The sequence below is a fragment of the Myodes glareolus genome, chromosome 4 (assembly GCF_982192425.1).
Source record: "Myodes glareolus chromosome 4, mMyoGla1.1, whole genome shotgun sequence".
Classification (NCBI taxonomy): Eukaryota; Metazoa; Chordata; class Mammalia; order Rodentia; family Cricetidae; genus Myodes; species Myodes glareolus.
Window position 1 is genome coordinate 112852229 of NC_142029.1, and position 6000 is coordinate 112858228.

Sequence of the window (6000 nt, forward strand, 5' to 3'; positions counted from 1 at the left end):
TATATGTTATTTACTACTGGGAACTCTCTCCACCCTTCTGTCTCTGGAATTTGTAGTACTGTTTTTTTCTTTACTCTTTCTTTCTTTCTTTCTTTCTTTCTTTCTTTCTTTCTTTCTTTCTTTCTTTCTTTCTTTCTTTCTTTCTTTCTTTCTTTTTCTTTCTTTTTTTACGGGGTTGCCCCCATGGCTCTTCCTATCCCCTTTGCACCCATTATAGTCCCCATTTTTTTTCAGTTTTGTCATTGCTGATTTCTCAGTTTCTGTCATGGCTGGTCTCTGGAACTCTTCAAGCATATTCTTATATGGTGGGAAGACCAGGAATTTTGTCTGATTCTGATCATCTCAGCATGCTCTAATCATGATAAAGACTTAAGACTACCAGGCAAAATCTTTATTAAGGACTAATGCTGCAACACTGGAAGAAACCCCACAAACTTATTCAGAGGGGGAAATAACACATCATTTACACAGCCTGAGAGGGATATGTTGTGTTTGTCCTCAGCTTCTAACTGCCCCAGTCACACCTGTATGTCTTCACTTTTCATTATTTAGAAAGATCCACCATGTGCTGTTTTTGGAGACAGCTTGTTTGTTCCTGGCTGCTCAGCTCTGAAATAACCACATAAAAATGTATTAATTAAATCACTGCTGGGCCTATTAGCTCTAGCTTCTTATTGGATATCTCTTACATGTTAATTTAACCCATTACTATTAATCTGTGTATCACCACATGACCATGGCTTACCGTCAAGTTTCCATCCAGTGTCTGTCACTAGTGGGGCTACATGGCACCTCTCAACTCTGCCTTCATTCTCCCAGCATTCAGTATAGTTTTCCCCACCTAGTTCTATTTCTGCTAAGCCACTGGACAAAACAGATTTATTCATTAACCAATAAAATCAACACATCGACAGAAGGACTTCCCACACCATTTACCCTTTTCTGTTTAAATAAAAAGGAAGATTTTAACTTTAACATGGTAAAATTACATATAACAAAGCAGGTATCAATAAAGAATTACAGTTACAGCATTTATATCAACTTTATCTTTTATTATAACTAAAGAAAATTGTAACTATATATTCTTCAACTTCATCAGAGACTCCAGAAGGACATAATATTACCTAAGTAAAAAGGAAGTACATTGCAAGCAACTTCCAAAACTCTAGAATAGACAGAGACATCTTGATGCCTGGACAGTCACCCAAAGTTCTATATCATTGGAGCATCCATCATCAGCCTAAAGGCCCATAATATCTGGCAGACTTTTCCATGAAGTAGGCAATTTCAAAGACAGTTTTGCCTAAATTGGCAGTTTGTCAGGCATTATCTTCTGTGTCCTGCAGAATGTCTTGCAGACTCTTTCATGAAGCAGAACCCTGAAGGATCATCTCACCTTTAGGCAAATTTAGCAGTCATTTCTCTGTGAGTCCTGTCTGTCCAGTTCACACAGCATAACAACAAGCAGTCCAGGCAGGAGCAGTTTTTTGCCCAAATGACTAGCAAGCTCCATAAGGAGCCTCTTTGATGCCCATCTTCCTCTTGAAGTAATTGATGCTGCAAGGAGCAGATGTGTCTCATGCTATGAAAAGTCCTAAATTATTGAAACATTTTAAATCCCATATTCTGAAGGTCTCTGAAAGATTTGAAGAATACTTATCCAACTGAAATATATATCTAGGAAACCTAACTAACATGACTACAAGCTTGAGTATTATAGATTACTATTAACCTATATTTCTTAATTATATATTACATTATTAAATGAGGTGCACAAACACAATACCTTAATCAAGAGCAGAAATATACATATAATAAAATTGACCCTAAATTTGTATCAGTAGAGCAAGATCAATACTAATGAAAATTTCTATAGCATATCCCCTTGAAATGTAAACAAACATTTATAAACAACCATTTAGGGAATTTGGACATAGTTCTCTCCAAACTGCTTCCTGCTTTTTGTTGGGGGAAGTAATTTTGGGGGATATTTACAGTGACCTTTCAGGAGGTCTTGATCTATCAAACCACATTAGTCTGGAAGGAATCCACAGGTTCTCACCATCTGTGGAAACAAATGCAGAACTTCTTTTCCAAAGCAATATATTCTTAGACCCAAATTCTGAAGTCAAGATACCTTTATGTTGATTTATCTTACGAGCCCATACAATGAAATGTCTCTCTGTACTTAGCTCCTTCTCAGTCAAAAAATTAAAAAAATAATTTACATGATCTAGACTTTCTGTGTATATTCCATCTTTATGTGTCTTATTTTTCTTACTTTATTCCTTTTTCTATAAGTTCAATATTTATTTTAGTGTCTTTACTTCTTTAATCTATGATTCTCTGTACTTTTTAAAATTATATTTACTATCTCTTTACTCTTTTTCTTCTCTCTCCTAAGTCTATGTACATTTTTAAAACATACTATGTCTTGTTTAGAGGTCTTTTATCTGAATCTGTCCTATTGTGTATCTGTAACTATTTTCTGATCAGAAATGCTGTTTTTTAAATTGCTAAGTAGGTGTGGCTAGAGCCAACATGGCACTGCCTGCTTACTCCACCTAGTGTGATATGGTGGAACAATGTTTGCTTCCTCTGTGAGCCGTACATATTAACCTATTTTCAGGTACAGAGTAGGTCTATGTTGCCATTAAGGAAGTTGTAGCACTCTGCTCACAAACCCAATTTAAGTGCTCCATAGTGGACCTCCTGAAAGAGTAAGGGGCATTTGTGCTGGCAAACCAGGAAGTTGGAGTGCTTTATTTATTTGTTTGTTTATTTATTTATTTATTTATTTTAGAAGCTGCACAGTTTTTACCGCATCCCTTGCAAACAAAACTTATCTGAAAAAATTCAGAGGATGTCCTAAGATTTCCAAATATTCTTTGAAATGGTTTTTGTTTAGTGAAATATACCCTGTTTGCCTGCTTATTGTACCCAATTTCACAGTTTTTCACTTAGCCTAAATTAATCTATTGTTTCTCTTTGAAAAAGATCAAAAATTAAAATGTAAAAGACATTTGCAAAAAAAATGACCCAAATGATCAATCTTTCATTGTCATGTCAGTATTACAAAAAAGGTTTTTCACTTCCTACAAAGAGTTATTTTATTTTATTCAGTATTTACTATTATAAAATATTGACAGAGGTTTCTGTCTCACCTAGTTCTGTAGCCATTCAGTCCCAAAGAAACACACAGAGTCCTACATTAATTATAAATTGACTGGCCTATTAGCTGAGGATTCTTATTAACTCTTACATCCTACATTAACCCATAATTCTTTTCTGTGTTAGCCATGTGGCTTGGTTCTTTGATCAGTGAGGTATTCTCATCTTGCTTCCTCTGTGTCTTAGTGACAACTTCAGACTGAGCCTTTCTTCTTCCCAGAATTCTCCTAGTCTGATTGCCCCACCAGTACTTCCCACCTGGCTACTGGCCAATCGGCATTTTATAAAACCAATACAAATGATAAATCTTTACAGGGTACAAGACCACTGTCCCACAGTAATATAAGATGCTTTATAAATGCTATAAGAATAGACTATTATAATGAAGCGATTTCATTGTGGGAAGACACTAATTATTTCTGTCCCATAGAAGGTATGACCCTAAAAGCTTTTCACTATCCTTCAGGACATTATTAACTGGCCTAATAATTTAACAATTTTATATCAGAATTATTGATGTCACTCTCCATTGACCATGAATCAATGTTTCTTCATCCATTAGCTGAGTGCCATGAGTTTTGGCCCAGGTTAAGCAGGTGCGATGAAGGCTTTGATAAGATCCAGACATGTGTCCTCAAGCCTGATTCCAGGGTACGTCCTCCTACAGTCACTTTTGTAGCTTAATTTTCAGAATAATTTTTGGCAGAAACTCAGATTTCCTAAGTTTCTTACAAACAGCTACTAGTAGAAATAGCCTCATACATATGTTACATTGTTGCAATTTCAAGTGATTGTGTCAGAAGTCTAATCACTTGTTATCCAGACAGAGTTTGATTTCTGAGGACTCTATGATGTTTGTGCACTTTTTAAAGAGTTTTCTGTCTTTTCTGACGATTTTCTTTGAGGTGTTTGTTAGGTTCTTGAGTAAGAGAGAGGAATTTGTTGTTCAGGAGACAGGTCTTTGCTCTCATGGTGAGAGAGCCACTGTATTCTTAAGTGTGCTTTTCCTCACACTGGCTCACAACCCACCTTGTCTGTAGCAGATACAGACAAGAGTAACCTTGAGGAAAGGAGAAGCAGGATGAATGAGAAACAAAGAAGTTCCATTTTGCATTCCCAAGGGCTGTGCCAAAGAAAATAGTTTCTTTTAAATTCAATATGAACTTTTATTTCACCCAATATTTTTGAAATATTATTTCAACACCAAATCAATAAAAAACTATTAACTGGATGCTTCCATTCTTTTTTTATTATTAGCCACTCAATTTCAAGTGTGTCTTGGTGTTTACAGCAGATCTAAACTCAAGGAGCCATATTCCAAGGGCCAAATTTCCCTTTAACTCGTGTATTTGCTATTAAGAACTGTCGATTGAGTTTTGAGCTACTGATCATTGTATAATTTCAAATCTTGATACATTCTGGGGATTGTAACTGCTGGAAGATCCCTGATTTAAACTTGTCCTTAAAGTTTTTTCTGCCCATAGGAGAGGGAATGCTCACAGAGACTTGATCTCTTCTTTGGAGCTCTGTCCTTAGTGTGTCTGACTTAGGCTCTTTTAAGGTTGTCACATCCTGAAGCCTAAGTCATCTGCAGACAGCATGGCAAAAAGCAGCAAATTGCTATGAGTCATGCACTGTCATTGAGAAAACAGCAGATATGTCCAACTAATTACAAGATTATCAGACTAAATAAACTCCTATAAGAAACCTTACTCTTGTGGCCCTTCAGTACTGCACCTTGGCTAGGCCCAGCAGTCTGTGATATCTGTAAAACAAATTCCAGCACTAGACAGACAAAGATGATTCACTGGGTTGGTTACATATACTACATATATAGTATATGTATACTATATTATATGTATATAGTGTACTATATATAGTATATGTATATATTGGTATAGTATATGTATATCAATGCTATCTATCTATCATCTATCTATATCTATATGTATGAAAAGTTTCTGTACCACAATAAGCCTCTCTGCCAATGCAGCAATTTAAATCAGACCAAGTCAAACCAAATCAGAAAAAGCCCAGTTTTAAAAAATAAAAATGCTCTCAAATGATTTTCCAGCCCCCAGAGAAGAGACAGAGAAGGAAGACTGGAAAACAACACCACATGTCTCCTTTCTGGGGAGTAGTTTAAATACCCACAGTTTAAAACATCTGTGTGGGACAGCTTTCTGAGATGCAGCAAGGTTTGAAGAGAAATGGCAGAGGGGACTTGGAGTAGAGCTTCTTCTTGACATTCCAGACTATTATTGAGGCCCCCCCCCATACTTGAAAGACCCCTGTGTCCACATACTATGTTAAACTCTGCTGAAACTTAACTGAGCCATAGAAAGAAAGCCTCCAGGCTCAGCTAATGGCTGCGAAATTTAGCTGGGCCATAGAAGGAACGTTCCCCGGCTCAGCCGATGCTAAAACAGGATATCTATGGGTTGCAAACTCGCTGACTAGGCCCAGGGGAGGGAGTACCCCACCCCCAAGGCGTTCTATCGAAACTGTCAACTTGCTGCAGAGTTCTCTACCTAGCTTTGTAGTTTTTTTGGGGAAATTCGGGAATAGACATGGGGTCATTCCCGGGGTGAGCTAAGCTTGCCAATTTGAGAACCAATGAAATGCTTGTTGCTATGCAGCCACAAGATTTATGTAACTCTTAAATCCCTAAAAATACATAATATGCCTTCAGCCCGGCATGCTCAGTAACTTGGTTGCTGTAGCATCCGCAGGCACCTGTGTATCCAATAAACTACCTCGTGCTTTTGCATCCAGTGGACTGGTTCTTGGACAGAGGGCTCCAAGTGAGACCCCCTTGACTTTTGGGGT